The sequence below is a fragment of the Grus americana genome, chromosome 7 (genome assembly GCF_028858705.1).
Source record: "Grus americana isolate bGruAme1 chromosome 7, bGruAme1.mat, whole genome shotgun sequence".
NCBI classification, from domain to species: Eukaryota; Metazoa; Chordata; class Aves; order Gruiformes; family Gruidae; genus Grus; species Grus americana.
The window spans coordinates 17,452,530-17,472,221 of NC_072858.1; the positions used below are offsets into that span (position 1 = coordinate 17,452,530).

Below are 19,692 nucleotides of genomic sequence, written 5' to 3' on the forward strand. Positions count from 1 at the left end.
TTGAATGCACTGGAAAGTACCTCAGACCCCTTTCTCTCTTCCATTTTTGGAGTACCTCCATGTGTCTCTTTAACCTATTTCTTGAATTCAACATAAGTAGGTTGACCCTACACATCAAGATAGGAAATCTTAAAATATGGTTAGCCATTTGTCCAGTGAAGATGCAGAAGAAAAGATCCACAAAAAATCAGAGGTTAATGGAAATTACTATGCACAAATTCTTGATTTTCATAACACAAAGGATCTTGCTATTATATGAAAATTTAGGCCACTGGATATGCACTGTTGGTGTATTAAGCAACCCATACTTTCAGTGAGCCTAGATAAACTCTTTAGGCTTTTGAAATAAAACTATACTGCTTAGACACCCAGCCCACGCTTGTCTCTACTGTGGCCATCCATCTTCCTTTCCACTGTTTGGTCAGGAAGGAGAAATACTGCAGTGATAGCAACCTCCTGACACCGCATTGAACAAAAGAATACTTTGCTGAGGTTGCTCACTCAGGAGACACAGAAGCTGTTGCTCTGCCCGAAACTGCTCTGCCAGCTTTGTGTGTGCAAAGTTCTCGAAACCAAGTCTACTCATGCTCTCCATCAATATTATCTCAGCATTCTTGAAAGGCACACATTTAATCAGATTCTAAGTAGACTGATATTCTACTGTTTATTCCCAAATAGCTTAGTAATAATAGTCCATTGCAAAATACCAAATTGAGTAATCTATTATAATTGAGTAATACTATAAATAACTCTCAGCCTGTCACCATGGCATTTCATTACTATTTTCCCCATCTCAAGATGAACTTAGGAAGTTAGTTTGAATACAAGTACCTCAAAATAAAAGCCAGTAGTACCACGTGGTTAGCTCCAATAAAATAGGATTTAATGGTTCTGAACCAGCGGAATCTGCCGGAGAGCAAAATACTCCAGGTTGGTATGTACAACGTATGTACAGTATGTACATGTGCAACCCCCTGTTCTGAAGATGAGACACATGGAAATTTGATTCATTTCTTTATTTAAATCCTTATTGTGCTTGGTATTAGCTGAGAAACTAGAATTAACTATGAAGTTTCCTAGTTGATTACTGGCCCAGCTCCACTTTATACATTATTTGAGAATTATTCCTGAATAAGTCATAGCAAAATCGTGCCCTTTCACAGACCAAACAATTTTCTTCCATATCCCAGTTTTCCTACTCTTCTCATAGTGCTGACTTTTATTTGCTGTACAGCTCTAATTCAGAAAGAATGCAGTCATACTCCAGTGGATTTCATTATCCTTTGGAAAACTATGACATTGTGCAGGAGGCACCCCCTGTCTTTTTGCAAAAGATCCTGAAGGGCCATAATCATTAAGGTCTGTCTGGACTCCTTCTGACATACTGTTTCATCAAATTAATTGGGGGGAGAGGAAGAGGAGACACAGTATATTGCCAACAGTATCTTGTTAACAAATTACAAAACTGTTTGATACAACTTTGCTTCTCAACGAGTATCTGGGAATGCCGTTAACATATACATTTATTCTAACCTTTTCTTTGTATCCTGATAATGTTGCATGCTTTAAAATGGCAAAGTCTTGCATAGGATAGGTAGGGTTGTTCTCATTTCATTTTGGTTTTCTTTTACTAATTTTTATATGGTTTTTCACATGTGACATCTATTCATATAAGTTTATAATAATAATTTTAAATTATTAAAATGAAGATATAATGGCAATATGGTAATATCTAACTTCGTAGTATTTCCAGTATACTGAATGATATATACCAAGCAGTCCAAACCCCCATCACTTTACATGTCTGGAATTATTACAGTGGCAGTAAGCATGACAATGATAAATGAACAACAGAAAAGAAGAGGACAGACTGTCATTTGCAAACTTGGAACTTAACTGTTCATTGTGCTTAGACAGAGACCATTCTAAAAATAAGTTCTGTGAGTGAAGTCAATTGTAAATGAATGATGGTAACAACAGGACTTGCTCAATCAGCCATAGTAAAAGATACCATAATGCCCCTTAAATTTATCTTAACATGTGAAGATGTCATTAACATGACAAATACATATGTCATCGCTTATACCAAGTCAATTAAAGATTTTTAATTACAGATACTTGGAACTAATGCAGAGATGATGCTACTTACATTGCTTGCAATAGCTTCTAAGATGTGAAAGCACTTCTCTAGGTATGAAAGGCCACTGCATTCAGTGAAGCAGTGCACCTTAACACAAAAGACCTACAATTTACAGAATATACTAAGATGGCTTATTAGATTAAAGGTGCAAAGCTATTAAACTGCTCACACTCCCTTTTTCTCTGATTCCATTTGCTCAGATAACACTTATACCCTGTAAAAAAATAAATAGCTATTAATTAAATGAATAAAATGAGCTTGCAGAAAGAATTGTGAAAGCAGAAACATAAGTCATCCATCAAATAACAAATACTTTCCACATAATTGGCAGTGGGAATGTTCACATATGTTTACCTGACCTGAGCATTACCCTATCTATTCTCTGCCACTGGGACATATTTGCTAGAACAAGTGTTGATGCTCCAACACTGGACACAGGTCATACCAGTACTGCAGAAACATTTAGGAAGATGCCACTTTTAATATGTCAGCCTTTTATAACATATACCTTACAATGTAGGTATATATTTCATTATTTTATGATATATGATTTTCAGATTATATTGACCTAAACTCCTGCATACAGTGCCGAAGATATTCAGCTAACAAGGGAGTCTGATCATTGTATCAAAAATGTCTGCACAATACGTGTCCACAAAACAATACATTGAAGTCTTTTTGTTGTAACATTTCCTGCAATTCTTATATTGACTGCAGCTATCTTCTGTACATGATGTTCATATTTTATTGAGTTCAGAGCAAGATTCTGACAATAAATATGTATAGCATTAAATTGTTTATAATCTGTGAAAATGTTAGAAATAACAATAATTAGAAATAAACCAAACAAGTTGGAATAGGTTCAAATAACTGTCAATTTTATGGGAAAATTTCTATAAATGCTAAAACAACAACTGGTGAATTTTTCCTAAAAATGTAAGAGTAGTACATAAAATTGTTTTTTGATACATGATTAAGTGTAATATGTGACAATAGCCTCAAGCAGTTTCTTCTAACTCACAAGACTGAGGAGAAAAGAAATAAACAGACATTTGAAAGCTTGAACTAGTCACATTTTCATTTTTTGTATGATCAGAATTGCAAGGAAAAGAATTTTGGGGCTTGCACTACAAAATTCTTTAAACGCAGAAATGAGATGTGCCTGAAAGGTGAGAAAAAAAGAAGGAACAAAGAGGCCGGAAAGCAAGCAATATGTTACCTTAGCTGTTAAAATTTTGAAAAAAAAAAAAAATTATTACAGTAGAAAAGCATCTATATTTCTGGCTCAATTCTATATGAAGAAGTTCATATGATTCAGTAATTCAATTCTGCTGTATGGATTTTGTCAACTGGAAATTAAAAGTCCTTAGGCACACACCTGATGGTTTATATCAATATAATTCCCATTGCTTCCTATTTTCAAGAGTTAAATGTTAGTTCCTGTGACTGACAGTACACAAATTCAGTAAGAGGAGAAAAGAAATTTCTCAGTGCAAAATTAAAGACAGTCCAATGTCACAGGCTTTTTCATTTGACTACAGTGAACTGCATGGATTTCTGGTGAACCTTAGCAAACAAGCCTTATGAAATCATGCAAGTTTACTGCTGCTTTTCACCTGGGAAGCCTGCTCTGCCTCACTAGTCTGAATATCTCCATTAGCTCACAACCAAAAGAAAACTTGAAAACACTGAGGTCACAGAAAAGTCAGTTTCTGGAAAGGAAAGCATATTGTTCAAACAAAATGTCGAGTTCCAAGGCCAGCCACTCAATGCACTGAATGCAGATGTCTAGGAATTCTTGGATGTAGCAAGTACAAGGACCACTGTCAAAGAAACTGAGTCAGGAAGGCCCAAAAGAAGACAAGACAGGCAGGGAGAACATATGTTCTGTTTTAGCTATGCACTTACATCTTCTCACAGAAAGGTCACTCGGAAGAGAGGTAATCAGATTATACAGACTGATGAAAAATTATCCAAATACACTCCATGGCACAAGTAGTTGGATGTTCTATTTATTGACAATTAAGTTATAGCAAGGCCCAAAATAAACACTTTGAGTTTATTATGTTCTTGATCCCCATCAACTTCAATTAGGTTTATCCTGGAATTATAAATATGGAGATGCTAGTAACACCTTCTAAAAATAAGTAAAAAATAAAGGAGGAGAGAAGGACAAAAGGGAGGATGTCAGTAACAGACTAGCGAAAGACAAAAAACAGGGTGGAGGAGAGTGTTACTGAATGATTGACTTAACATGACCTCCTAATGGTGCTTCCTGTGCTAACACTTCTTACAATACTGAACGTGCCAATGAGCTTCTGCTGTTCAGCACTTTCATATGGAGAATGAGTGCAACACATATAACAAGTCAGGGAGGGTAAACTGAAGAAAAGAGTGAAAAGAAATTTTCAGTGGAATTTTAGTTCTGAACTGTTTTTTTCAGGTAGATGTAAACTCAGATTAAAATCTCCAGTAAAATGAGTCAGAACATTTAACTCCAACCAAAATTTACAGAACCACACAAATTTACTCCAACGACCAGCCAGCCAAAAAGCAAGAACAAAAGGATGCCTAGAATAGAAAATAATGGAAAGAGAAGGTGGGGGAAAAGCAATAACCTAGATAAACTTCTTTGGGTCTTAATAAAGCCCTGCAGCAGATTGAATAAAAAACATTAACCTGGTTTTGGTTTATCTTAATGGTTTCTGAGAGAGTGGGTTTCTGAGAGGAAGGTGCAAGTAGTGCCTGCAAAGTGACTCAGCAAAAATAGCAGCTGCAAGGGAGGGTGAGGAAGGATGTTGCAAACTTGAAGTGTTTCAATTGCTTCCTGTTCAAAACTTGTTTACTCGCAAAAAGATATTTCCACCTTCCCCATTATCAAAAGCAATCACTTTCTGGAGTGATTTCTTGCAGACAGAGCTTGTGCATTAATTGGGCCAGCTAATAGGTCTGAAAGGTATAAGCCACAAGGTTTGAAGAAACCTATGAGAAAATGCATGAAAACTCTCCATGGCAGTAAAAAGGAACAGATTTCAAAGAAAAGAAACATTTTGCTGAGGTTATTACCATATGCTTGTGTCTATATTTGAATTTACTAACAAAGAAAAATTACTTGATTAGTATGATTTATAATAATATAAATGATGTGAGCAAAAGCTAGCCTCTCTCAAGCATATTTCTTTAAAATCCTTCTTGGGTGTCTAGCTCCATGCTATTTTCTACCCTTACCACGTATAATTCGAGTCAGTGAGCATAACCCTAGCAAAGATGGGGCTGTGATTTTATGTGCTATGTGTCAAAAAGGAATACACATGGTACTATATGGAGCGCCAACTAAATATCTAACAGGATCCCAGTGCTGCCACCAAAACTTAAAAATTATTGACTTCAGTAGCATAATTTGGTGATAGCAATGTTTACCCACATTATGATTCTCTTTTCTTTCAACAGGTAGACTTGCGCCTCCTCAATCCATGTATTTATGGCCATCGATAAAAGGGTGTAGCCCCTGCACCAGGATTTCTACCTGTCATTCAAGTCCATCATGTTGTGCTATGTAGCCTACCTTCAGCATTGCAACCAGCTCCACTCCCTCTTTATTAACTTGTAATGACCAAGATGAAAACATACTTTGCAAGCATTGTTCAGGAAGCCAGCTATCTTCTTTTCCTTCTCTGTGCTATTGTTAACTTTACAAGAAATGTTGTACATCTTTGGTGGAAAACATAAATCTACTCAGAGCTTCAGTGTAGCAAATAGCTTTGCATTTTACACCAGTTACAGACCCAGAACTGTGTAAAGTAACTGTAAAGAAAGTGTTACAGAAGATCCATAAATTCCTGCAGTACACTGAGCAATATGAGGTAGAGCGCCTTCAATCTACAATGAAAGTATGGGAATACAATGTAACATCAATCCATAAAATGGCGGCTACTTCTCTGAAATCATTAGCTGACTCATTAGGGTAGACAAAGCGCTAAGAAGAATCACTGTAATCACTAACTTTCACAGGGAGCTAAATGATTTTATGGAGAGGGAGGAGAAAGAATAGAGGAAGCAAAACCAAAACCAAAAGTCTAAGTAGAGCAATTTCCAGATAAAAATGCATACAATCCTGTCACTATAGAAGAGGTTTCAAATCGTTGTATTCAATGGCTATCTTGTGCACTAGGAGTGCTGGCAGAAGGTAACATCGCCAAATGAAACTTCCCCATGGTGCTGAAATTCATCCTGCTAGCCACCCTCAGGGGGACGGCGGCTCACTCACCACCGGTCACTGAGACAGCCTTCTCGGAATAAGGCACTGCTTGATAAAAAAACATGACAGAATCAAGCCCTAAGGAATTGTGTAGGAATTATCCATTAGAATATTTTACTCTGAGTAGTATTTATCTTCATTATGGTCAACACACACTATCTACATTTTGTGAATTGCTATAATATCTGAGCATCTATCTTCTAGTACTTTCCTAAGCAATACGACTAACAACTTTCAGGTGTTTTTCCTTTCTTGTTCTTTCTTTTTTTTTTTTTTTTGAGAGGTTTTGTTTTAAGACTGGGTGTTGATGCTTTTTGCTTTGCTTGTAATTAGACATTTTACTAAATATTTATGCTATGTTTATGAATGAGACCATCAACAGTACAATTTCATGATAATTATAGAACATAAATGCTGAAGTACTAATTGTGCTAGAAATGTGAACTATTTCATCAAGTTCAATAATAATATTCCACAGCACTGTGTAAACACTGTGCATTTTCCCTTTGATGGTATCATAACGGTTTTCAGTAGCAAATAACCTGAAGTGCTTCTGACATTATATTATCTCAAAATGTAATTTTCATGTTTAAATGGTATTTTCTGTAGTAATATTCACATCACCCTGTCTGCTTTAAAATAAAAATTAATCTGTTCCTAATCCAGCTACAAATAAGATGATAAATAAATCAGAGAGAAAAAAACCCGACTCTTTGAAATGACATTATAACAAACCATGATTGAAAAAGCAGTATTGCAAGCATTACCCATTGACTCAATACCCTCAGGCAAAATCATGTGTAATGGTATTGATGCAAAATAGTGCAGCGGAATTTATTCTAATAATTCTGGGTATGAATAACTTTTGAAGGTAATAGAAGCTGAAATCATAAATTCTCATTTCATCTTACCACTGGACATGACCTGTGCTTTTAATCAGAAATTCCATACTTGAATGTTTCACTTACAACTATTCTCTAACTCTAGTTATAGGTTTATTCATAATAAATTTCTGAACAACAAAAAGTAGATTCACTGAGTAAAATAGAATAATCAGACTAATATTAGGATATTCTAGGCAGTTATTGTATTAACCATTTTATAACATGAGTAACAAAATGTCTTCAGGCTTTCTACATGCAAAGTGCCTATTACAGGTAGGTTTGATGAAAGAGAAAGAAAAAGACCAGTGCTGAAGCGCTGACACTTTGGAAAATAAAATAGTAAAAAACATTATTTCTTGACTTAACAGAACAAGCACTTTTTTATTTGCTAAAATTTAATTTGCAAACAAGACCATGCTGTGCATAAAATGGGATAATTCTATGTTTAAAATGACAGATGTGTAGTTACTTGTTGCAAAACACTATGTGGTTATGCATCCAATCTCCCATTACAATTTTAATAATTAAAAATATTCTACAATAAATAGTGTAATACATTACAATCCAGACTAAAAACTGTTTTCAGTTTTGGACACACAAAGTGAAGAGAAACTTGGAACTTCCTATCTGACAACCCAGGCAAAAAAAAATTAACATGTTAAATAGCACATTGATGTAAAAAGAAACAGAGCTTCCTTGCAGATAATAAGAATTCTCTACTTATTGGCCTCTGTAGTTCTCTGACAGCCTGTGTCCTACCACAAAGTCACTGAAAAGATTAACAGGGATTACTTCCTTTTCCACTTTAGCTATACTTCTGTTTTGCTCTAAGTATTTACAGTAGCCTGTTAAGTTGGCTTATTTTATTTTTCTTTATAAAGCTTCATATGAATGAATGGCAAGAAAAATGCAGTATCCTGGATTTTATGAAACAGAGCTCAGTGTAATTCCTATGGGATTATAAACAAACCACTTCAAAAAGAACATTATTGAGATTGCAAAATCAAAGACCTGCAACCCAGAATGTGGTTGATTGTATTTTAACCTTAATTCAGTTCTCCTATGCATATGCATTGAGACTTCTTTTTCTCCAAAGAAATACTGCTTCCTTCAACTCCTGTGACATATCTAGCCTTCTTTCACTAGGCAGGAAATGTACTGTGCCACCGGGCTAACGAGTATTTGCTGACAGCACTGACAACCATCTTGGGTTGCTGACCAGTGTGAGATCAATCAGTCTTAGCAAGTTGAGCTTTTGCAATCTGTATCTGTTCTAGCTCCCTCTCTTCCCCAGTTCCCTATACTCATTTGTAGCCTTGATCTCTCCCCTCAGATTTCTAATATGACTTCAGGCTCCACTCATGCCACATCCAAAGTGAGATAAATACAGTTTACTCAGTTATTTGGGGTAATTGAAAGTTTACCTGTTTCTTGTTGCCAGCTTAGAGCATTAGCCTCATGAATTTAACTTATTTTTTAATCCATCAAACTTCCACTCATATCTCTTCCCAGTCATTATTTTTTCATGCCCCTTTTTAGCTCAGTCTCTTCAACCAGCTCAGACTCTTTTCCACAATGCAGCTGCTGATCAAATATACCCTTTCCAGTTCCCATCGCTTTGTTCAGCCACTCTGCACTTCCTTATCAAATCTGTACATCTACCACAGACTTCCCATTCTCACTCCCACTCCATACCCCATTTTCCTCTCTGGTCCTTGGCTCTTTCCTTTTCCGTATTCCCCTCTACCTAGCTTCTTCTCAATCAATTTCTTTTTTCTTTTAACAGAAAATCTGAGGCTGTGTTACCTGCCCCACATTTAATAATTTACCCAAGCATACTGATGGAATAATTGAATTAAAACACTTGAAACTGGTTGGCTCTGTACTGCCCTAGAAATTAAAATGAATTAAAAAGTACAGTCAAAATATTTTGGATCTGCGCCTTCTTATGTATTTTGAGAGCTCTCTCTTTTCATTAGCAATACAGGTTTCACTGAACTGTTCAGAAAACACACAGAGCAAAGGAAACAACAATTAGGTACATTTTTCTTTGTGTTAGATGTACAGCTTGCTATTACAAAGGGGTTAAATTTAGCTAAATATATACATGAATTACATGCAGACTTTGTAAAAACAAACTATCATATGCTCTATGTGAAACATTTAAACTGCTAAGATTTTCCCTGGAACACTGTGGAGAAGCACACTTTGAAAGAAAATGCATAATCATTTTTTAATTTACCAAAAGGTAAGAAATGTAGATTATTTTACTTCCTAATTTTTAAAAATAGACCAGGTGCAAAAAGAACAAATCCTCCAAATCACATATGCAATTTCCACTTTCCTGAGAGAGAGCGAGAAGAATTGGAGTGTAGATGAAAGTATGTGCATCTGTTTACAATGACTCAGTGTTTAATTGTAGTAATGATTGTGTGAACAACTGATCACACTGGAAATCAATATTATAAACTTTGGATCTTTATGTTTACTTTAGCTTTAATCCAGTCATTATTGCAGACATCTAAAGTAAACTCTGCAGCTGCAGCATGTTTAATTCATCAAGATGTTCTCAAGGCTGACTGTCTCACTGTTATAACTTCATAATTTTAGAGCAGCATCTGCCAAAATAAGACTATAACATCCAGTTTTTAAAGAATCATAAAAAAATGTCTCTTTAGCTGTGCAAGTAAGCTTCTGCAGGCATCTTTTTCAGTGAAAAGTAGTGTGGAGTAAACATTCTCAGATGACACAAGAAAACTGATTTTAACTATTAACTGTTGAATACACAGTTAAACGTGAATATTACACATCTTCATGTAATAAAATGAGGGTATAGAATCATAGCCAGGTCTTCTTCCTAGTGATACCTGGTTTTGAGAAACAACAATTCGGGTAGTGACAGAAGAGAATCAATGCTTGGAAAACAAAGCTGGTTTTTTTATTAGGAGACCTGTTTACAAAATTCTGGGAAGTGCAAGTAACAACCCAGCCATCTGCAATCAGTCTGGCTTCCTCTGAGCTGTTCCCATCCTCTAAGCCAAGCCAACACATGAATATAACTTTTCTGACCAATGTGGTCAATGTCAGGTAAGACATTTCAAAACAAAATTAACTGGCTAAGTAGTATGCCAGCAACACAGACTTATACTCAGCCAGAGGAAAATTTGAATGTCATGGGGGAGGCTAGAAGTTCAAGTATGTTGCCAGGTATGACTGGATGGGCTGCCTGCTGCAAACACTGTGGTTGTCTGTGAAACAACTACTTGGGCAAAAGAGAGGCAGTAGCAGAATTCAGCATGCTTACAGACCCCCTCGAGCCAGCTCATAAGATCGTTACAGTCATATAATAGTCATTTACCTGGTCTGCAATCTCATCTTCATTTGGCTCTGCAGATGCGAAGACAGACAGGACACGCCCTGCCCGAGGAGTCAGTTAAGGATTTTCCTAAATAGGAATGCACTCTGTAGGCAAGTGATTAACGACTGTGCAATACTGATGATGACGATTGCATGCATGTGAACTTTGCAGTGTGGAAGAAATCCCACGATAGATTTCCCCTTTCATGCTTATACTGGTTTCCCAGAAAAACTGAATATTCTCTTAAGAAAAAGTTGGGAGCACAGGGTTTTGCTGTTTTCATTGTAACTGCACAGCACTTAATGTTTTGCAAAGCTGGATCCCATTATGAAGTTTGCAGAGCATCTTGTGAATTTACTATTCAGAGCAGTTATATAAACTGCCTCTCCTGCTATTCAACAACTAAATAACATTTAATGCCATTCAAATTCACACAATGGTTTTTAAATTCAAAATTGTCATCAATCATATACAGTCTTCTGCATAGTGTCATTTTTTCCCAATATTTCTTTAACAATAGAAAATATTAAGGCAGCTATTTCCCATCTTAAATTTTCATAGGACATAAAACTAATAACTGTTGTCTGCTCCAATGGCTCTTCAAAATAACACTGAGCTTGTGACCCTCCTCTTACAAAAACCCAACAACCTACAATGTTAGTATAAGAACATTCATATGCTAATAATTTAATCTATCTATTATACCCTAGGAACCCCAGCTTCTTTTACAATAAAAAGCAATGCTAATTATTTACATCACTTCATTTTGCTGCCTTGAACTACATAAAGTAATAATTGGACTTAGAAGTGATTTTCTGTAATATTGTGAAAACTTATGGGTTTCTACAAGATCAAAATCTAAATCTACAAGACAAATTCAATCCTCAGATCCCACAACCAGCTTGAGGATCTCCACTGGGTAGCAGTGTGATAAAGGTGCAGGAAAGAGACACTTTACACATGGCTGTTGTCCAGCCATGAAGCTGTTCCACATGCCACCCCTAGAAATCTCACACCATGAAACGGGAATAGAGAAAAGTCCCTGCAGCAGGTTAATGCATCTAGCCTATCCTACCTCTCGTTCAGTCTAACTCCCACACGCTCACTTATGTACTGAAAAGATAACAATGTAAGGAAATATATCATTCAGAACTTCTGGTGCGGAGCAGTTGAAAGTAGTTCCTGGTTTATGTAGAGTCTTCACCTATGAAATGGGAAATGATTACAGCTCTGACGCTGAATACAACAGACTTCTGCCAGGCTCTTTGGCTCTAAGTAACTGCTGAACAGCAAATGGCATCAAGAATAGTGAACATAAGAAAGGACAGAGGAATAAAGAATCCCACCATGGCTGAAATTGTGTGAAGTACCGTGAGGATGTTTTAAACATCCTTCTTTATTGTAGCTACAAGGAATAGTTTCCAAATAGTTACCAAAATGTAAAAACAACAAAAAAGCAGCTTATTTTCTGACAATATGAGTTCTGAAGTATTTGGTAATGGTACTAGTTTGAAATTAATTCAAATAAGAGAGTTTAGTTAGGAAGTAATAGTAAAAAAAGTTTGATAAATCCTGCATTTTAAAACCTGAAATTTATCCATGATATAAGTGGTAGGGCTGGGCTTTGCATAGCACAGTAGATCTTTCAAAAGCATCTTCTGTACTTAACTTTGGGCATCCTCACACCAGTCTCTACAGAGAAACATGATATATGGATTCTGCTGGCTGAGAATCACTGGAATGCAACTTCCTAGAATTCCCAGAGAAAAGACAGTTCTAGGGAAGATTATTTCTGCTTAACACATGTGTAGTCAGACAGACATAATATGCCATTGCCTTGTGAACAGATCTATTCAGTAAAACACTAATGATTTTTGTTTTGTTGGAATTTTCCTGCTCACTGAAACCTGGGTGTTCCATAAAAATGATGTAATTATCAAAATATTGCCCTGGAAAGAAACCCAAACAATAGAATCTAGTTTACCAGCCACTTTTATTGAGCTCCTGCCAGCTTGCCCATCTTCTCAACAACTTACTTGACAGGCTACTGGGAGCCTGAGTTCAAATAAGTCATTTTAATTACATCAGAGCCAGGGTCCCCAGAGCATATAGGCTTCATGAGTGCAGAGCAGCCAGCCAAGCCTAGTGCCTCTGAGCTTGCAGCCCCAAGAGCTGTCTGAGCTTTGGAGGTTTGGAACAGTCTGATCTGTGGATTGTTTCCAAAGTTGAGATTCAAAAATTTGCAGAAAGTGTCAACATTTTAACTTTCCCTCTGATTAAGAGAACAAGCAAATTTTGAATTACCAAAATTCTCCATTAAACATTTATTCTTTTTCTCTAGGGAAAAGCAAAATGCTGAGTGATCAAAATCCTTCATTAAACTGGACTAGTTTTTGTCACAGTGGTTAACTACTTACCCTTACTGTAACATTGCATTGTGAGAATTAGGTTTTACTGTTGGGAAGTGAGTTAAAGGAAGGTTAAATGACCTTCTTAAAACTACAGAGAAAATTTGGCTACATGCAGGACCCAAGTCGCAAGCTAACAGTCAAATCTCTGGACCATCCTCAGGCCATATTACATCAAAGCATGTGCTCTCTTCATCTCACACAATTGTCACTTCATTCGGAATGTCAAAGTGCTTTCTTCCTTCTCATGTTGCCTTTTCACAAGTCAAATCAGGATTAAAAGATGGATCAGAAAACATTCAGAGAACACGAAAACCTGAATATTGTTCAAATCCAGGTGCACGATCCTTTGGCTGACTGTAAGCATGTCAGTCTACCAGCCTGACATGATGCCCTCTTACAAAGTGATAAAAGAAAAGACATATATACTAGGCAAGAACAGACCAACTGTAGAGTAAGAAAAGGTACAAAGAGAGTAGGTCATCTCCAGACATTATTTCCAGTCTGCATATGAATGCCTTCCACACCTGCTAACAGCTGTTCTTGCTTCTGTTCTCTGTTGAGCCAAAATACCAGCAGTATGTGCAAAATTTTACACGTACATTCTAGAGCAGTTTGGCTGTATGTTGGACAGTGCCCAACCCTGAAGAATCAAACGGATAAAACATCACATTCTTTTCAGCCTGCTCATACAACCCTTCCTTTATGTGCTAACAGTTATCCAGGCTGCACTTCCTCAACAAGAGTGGAAGTTTGTGGGACAACTGTCTTCACAATCATCTGTATAAACACATCAGATACCAGTGACAGACATGGTGTCACAACAGTCATGTGTGTCAGGTTTTTTGGAAGCTGAAGAAGGACCTTTTATATCCAGTGGCTACACATAAAGAACCAGAGAGCGCTTCATTCAGCCAGACTGCAACAAATCTACAGCTATTTATTAGGTATCTGAATTGGATCTTGGAATGGATGAGCCATGTGGAAGAACAGGATCACAACAATCTGGTATTTATGAACTGCAAGCTGCAACCTCAGATAATATCCATGGACACAGAGTCAGCGGAGGAGGCGGGGGGAGAAGAAAAAGGAATCCATATGTTCCTATGGTTTTCTAAGAGTAACAAGTGACAAAAAGGTTTTGCAGTAATGCCAAAGAGCAGCTAAAAGCAAACGTCAGAATAAAAGAAGTTAAACAAAATCAGCTTAATGGAAAAACACAGCTTTTCTTGATGATGAAATTTTTGGAACTTGAATTTCATTTTAGTACTTATGGTCTGGAATCTAAGCTATATTTAAAATGGGTTCATTTTAATTTCAGTAGAAAAACACAGGTTATGTGTTCCAGAGCTACACCAGCTCTCTAGGTAACTCACAAGGACCTATTGGATCCCTTTGGTACTGGGGTAAGGAAAGTAACTTCTCAAACTGACATTTTACAGTTGTAGCTACACTTTTAACAGTCATTCCCTGGATTTTGAAGTGGTATTAATAGCACCCGGGAGAAAGCAGGCAGCAAGACTGGAGTCTACAAAACTGAATGAAACTATGTCAAATTAAGAAGAAATGGAGACTCGGATAAGATTAGTCATAGAGACAAAGTAAAGGCATGGAGAGTACAGACAGACAATAAGGCATTATATTTTGGTGAGGCAAATGACAAAGTTAAAGATGATGCTAAGTTTATAAGCCAACTGGACCACAGCATTTCATATTCTGGAGAATGAGGATGTTTTTCCTTAAGTAATATTCTTACTGAAGAAAAAGAACACACTTGAATCTGAGCACCATTTCATAGGAGAAGAGTCAGGTCGCATTAAGCCTTACCCACCCTCTTGGTGAAGAGTGCAAAAATCCAATACCATGGAGAGTCCAGCTTCAGACCCTCTCCGCAGTGCCCTTCTGCATGACAAGGATACTCTACTCCAGCTAACGGCGCCAGAGTTTGGTAAAGGAGCAACCAACAACCTTTGCGGTTCCTGAATCTTATTCCAGGTTGCTGACACTGTAAAAGGGGAGAAGCACTCATACTTCAAGGACAGCTACTCCTTTAAGAATAAAAAGCTTATGGTTTGCCAGCCACTTTAAAAATCACTTTACAAATAAGAAAACATCAAAGTGAAAGTAAATCACACATTTATTGCATTCTCCTGCAAGCAGGTGATAGTTATTCAGCTTAAAGCAGGTGTTTAAAAATAAAACAGGGTTTGGAGCTGTATCTTCTTTAGTTAGATCCAGTAGATCTCTCTCCATTTCACCCAGCTAAAAAGCTGTCAGGATGTTGTCAAAACTGGCTAATGACTGCCCTAGTACATCACAAACTTTTAATCATTGCAAAGAAAATGCCATTCAAATCTCAGTATGTGGCAAACCATATATATACATGCATACATAAAATCTGCAGTTCCAACAGTGAACTGATGACCACATTACGTAAATACGTAACAGAGGTCAGTGCTTATGGTCTTATTAGCTCCTGGTTAAGTCTAGACACAATGCATGTTGTAACTAAAAATTCTTTATAGTGGGGTTAAAGGGATAAATGACCACAAATCCAACATGGAGGAGTGTAAAAACAACCAGTGATGCCATTGTTTCCAGCTTAAACACCTTAACTTTTCTAAGGAAAAGCCTATTGTTCAGCTGACCTGATTTATGGTTCACACAGAAAAATGAAATTCTTTTTTGCAAAAGCACTTCTAGTTTACCTAGAGAGCATATTATTCATTCATTCATGAATCAGGAAGTTTTACAGTGAGAATTTTATCGGCTTGGTTCATAAATTTGTCATGTCATTTGTAACCAGTGCAACAGCAATAATAATAAGACACTGGGAATATACAATTTCTCTTTCTTCCTGATGGCTGATCAATAAAATCCTTCATTCCATAAGTGTGGGAATCATTGTAAGATTTGATCTCCAGCTGATGTAAATCACAGAAACTTCATATTTCAAGCTGGTGTATACAAATGCTGATTCTTGTAACTTTAGGATACAGTTCTACACAGACACAAATTTGGACATCCAGTCATTTTTTAATGAAAAAGAGGCTGACAGATAATTAGTAGTAAAGTTTCCATTTTTGTTGTCACAATTTTCCTACCAAAGAAAGATCTAAAAAATGCCATTTTATAAATCGTTAGTTTGATAGTTGGACACTATCTTCCAAAACCCACAAATATACGAAAAAGATTCACACTAGAAAAAAAAATTTAAAAAATCAAGGCTGAGGAATAATTTCACGGTGTAACTTTGTAACGAGTCCCTGGAGGAAATATCTGTTCCTTTTGTTCCCCTCTGCAAAGCTATGTAATTGATTCCTAACTGCGGTGTTAATGCTCCCTATTCCTGTCAGAATCCCTTTGGAAATACATTAAAGTAACCAGGACTCTCTCCTGGTGCAACCCCTTGAACGCTGCAATCTCGGATTCTCTGACACGCATCACATTTCAGGCAGTGGGCCACAGTGGAAGCTCCAGTGCCAAAGGGCTGATAAATATTAATATAGAAGAATAAAGTATACCAAATTATATATAGGAACGTAGAGCAAACCAGGAAACTGTTGTCTTTCATCATAAAAGACAATCTCTTATAGGCACTGTGACGTCCCATCAAAAAAGAATACAAAAATATCAAAGTACATTTGCTATAGCATGGTTTATTAACTTCTTATACCAGCTTGCAAAATTTTAAAGGACAACGAAGTGTTTTCAAAGAAAAGATTTGGTCTTTGTCAGGATCCAGAATTAGTTTGACTCCCCCTGACCTTTCTATCGCTTTTGCTGTACATGCACACAGAGAAATAAAAGAAGAATGAAGCAGAAAGGGTTTGGCCCAGCTCCTGAATTATACCCCAGTGACTGTTACAGAGTCGTGCATGAAAGTTTGTGTGTCTGGACAGAGCCGGTGACATCAGCTAATGTCTCTTCAGCAAACAAGGAGAGAAAAATGGAAAAAATGTGATTTAGTTTTTACCTATGGTGCCTAATTAACCTTAATTAAGGTTGTGTTGAGGGATCTTGAGCAGCTTGCACAAGGGATATCTGCTGCCTGATTGTTTTTGGATTTGAGAAAGCTTTCCTTTGAGAAAAGATTTCCTACCACAAAGACAAATGTTCTTATGAAATACATATATTCATGTTCCAATCTAAATTTAAGAGACGGTATAGATAAAACATTCATGTTTTTATTGCTCCCCCCTAGCCAAGTGGTTTTTAAATAAAAACAGAATTACAGTAAAGAAGATTCTCTAGTCTTCATAATTAAATTCAGAAAAAAAACCCTAAACATTTCACAATTTGGTTATATGTTCCCTGAAACAGCACTAAAGCTACTGATTATTTCCATCACTGATTTTAAGCTTATTAACCTGATGACCCTAAAAATTAATTAACCTTGGCAGCCACACAACTTACTACAAACTTCTCCCCTTCCACTATGGGTCATCATCTCAAGTTTCACAGTTACAGACACCATTGCTCTACTATGCACATTCTTGACTTTATTACACACTGGGTGGCAGTATGGAAGGCTTTTTGTTCAAAATGGCCTTTATGGCAATAACTTAATACAAAATAGCAAAGTTAAAAATAAGAAAAAAAAAATTTGAATGTAACACATTAGATTATAAATAGTAGAATACTTAGATGGAAGGGGAAGTTGTGTGTGTCTCCCTGCTTCTTGTTGGAATGACACTACTTGATAAAAGACCTTGGTTTGAGTAGATTATAACTTCAGTGCTGCCTGGTCTGAAATTTCTCATATTGCATATCTGTCTTAGAATTTTCTATCTTTGTGGAAAATTTCAGCTAATGCAATTTAGCTATTTCTGAGAATGCAGCAGAGGCAAGAACAGTATTCTGCTGTGTCACCAGATTAACATGACTTCTTGTTTTGAAATCTGTAGTACGTCTGTGTTTTGCAGCAGAAAATAAAATCTGGAAGCAAACTGGTTGTGTCTGGGATTAAATGAGAAAAGGGAGAGTTAGATATTGTTGGAGGGGGATGACAACGGACAGACATTCAAAAGCAAACAGAATCCCCCCCCAGAAAGGTACAATTGATCCATTCATGTCCTTCATTCGATATATGGAAGTCATAGATTAAGGACTTAGTGATCAAGACAGTTGATATTTGCCCTGGAGGTTATTTGGTTTTGTTTTTCCCTTGCCTTTGTCATAGAATTCCTGCATTATAATAAGTAATAAGGAAAATTCTGTATGTCTTGCTTGTCAGTCCTCTCACTAATTCTGTTTCTTCAGCTTTGGTCAGTGCAGTGAGGAAATGTAAGTTGAGACTCAGACACGCAGAAGGTCTGGAGATTCAGTTGCAGCTACAGCTGATGGCTTTGAGAAACATGTCATGGATATATGTATTCTATGTATTTTTCAAAGTCCTGAGGCAGATATTGAACCGGAGAATATTCAGGCTAGACACTGCAAAAGGGGTCCTTCAAATCAATGGATTTTTAGGGCCTCAAATCTTTCTGTGATTCAGTTCTTTACTTGAAAATTTGGGAAGACAAGATGCTCTTTCTTCCCAGAGGGCATTGTGAGGATAAATTCATCATTTGTCTGTGAAACATCCTGGCTAGTCCAGTGAAATATACATGGAAACTCACATTTTCTTCCCCAGAAGGATTTGAATGGTATGTCAGATATAAAGTCTAAAGACAATAAAGAAAAATAGTCCTGATGCTGTTCATGAATGAACAGTGTCCATTCTGCATCACTGAATGCCTTGGGGTTCTAGGTAATATATATATATATACACACACACACACACAGTGTGTGTGCATATATACACACATATATATAAAATCATATATATTTGTATACTAGGCAGGCAAATTTTGCTGCACACAAAAAAATAACACCCACATTTCTTAATAACTTTGTATTTCCCTAGTGCAGTTATCTGCAACACCCAAAAAGCTATTTAACAGAGCACATATTAACTTGCAGATAATAACATTTGCTGTATTATGTTGTGGCAAAGAGTTTATGTTTTGAATGCATACAAAATATAAAAGACAGGCAGAAAGACACTGACATCATTCCTTAGTTCATAAAGAAACTTCCCCCTTAGACATTTGATAGCTTATTCATCTATTATGCAATTTTATATTTTCTTCTGAAGCATCTAGTATTGGCAATTGTTGGAGACAGGATATTTGACTAAATGGGTCATTAGTCTGATCATTTCCCCAGGTTTGTATGTGAACTGAGAGAGGATGCTATAGCATCTGAGCCTGACAAGCACATATGGAGACAGCTGAAATGGAGTGAGGCCTTAGATCACTGCTGCATCTCACAAACAAACAATAAGACAATGCTGCATGTAAGCAGAGATGCTAAAAGCAGTCTCTGTTCTATAAGGAATATATAGGAAAGATTAATGTAAAATCTTGACATGTAATTTTGCCTTCCCCCATAATGATATCAATAAACATCTTCAATATTGATTTTCCTTATTATTAAAATGGCCTAATACAAATACAGACATCAAGCCAGATAAATGCAGAGGTCAGTATAACTGCAACCAAGAGCATTTAGACCAGAAATACTACCAAGCCTGGCAAGCCTGACTAAACAGAACTCCACGTAGACTTCTGAATGCAGGATGATCCCTGATCTCTGCTCAG

At 36.6% G+C, this 19,692-nt stretch overlaps 1 protein-coding gene across 2 annotated transcripts in view; it reads right to left on the reverse strand.

Annotated features, from left to right (window-relative positions):
- The window catches only part of DNTT (DNA nucleotidylexotransferase), a 154,446-nt gene that overhangs the window by 5,697 nt on the left and 129,057 nt on the right, over positions 1 to 19,692 (reverse strand). The window lies entirely within an intron of this gene.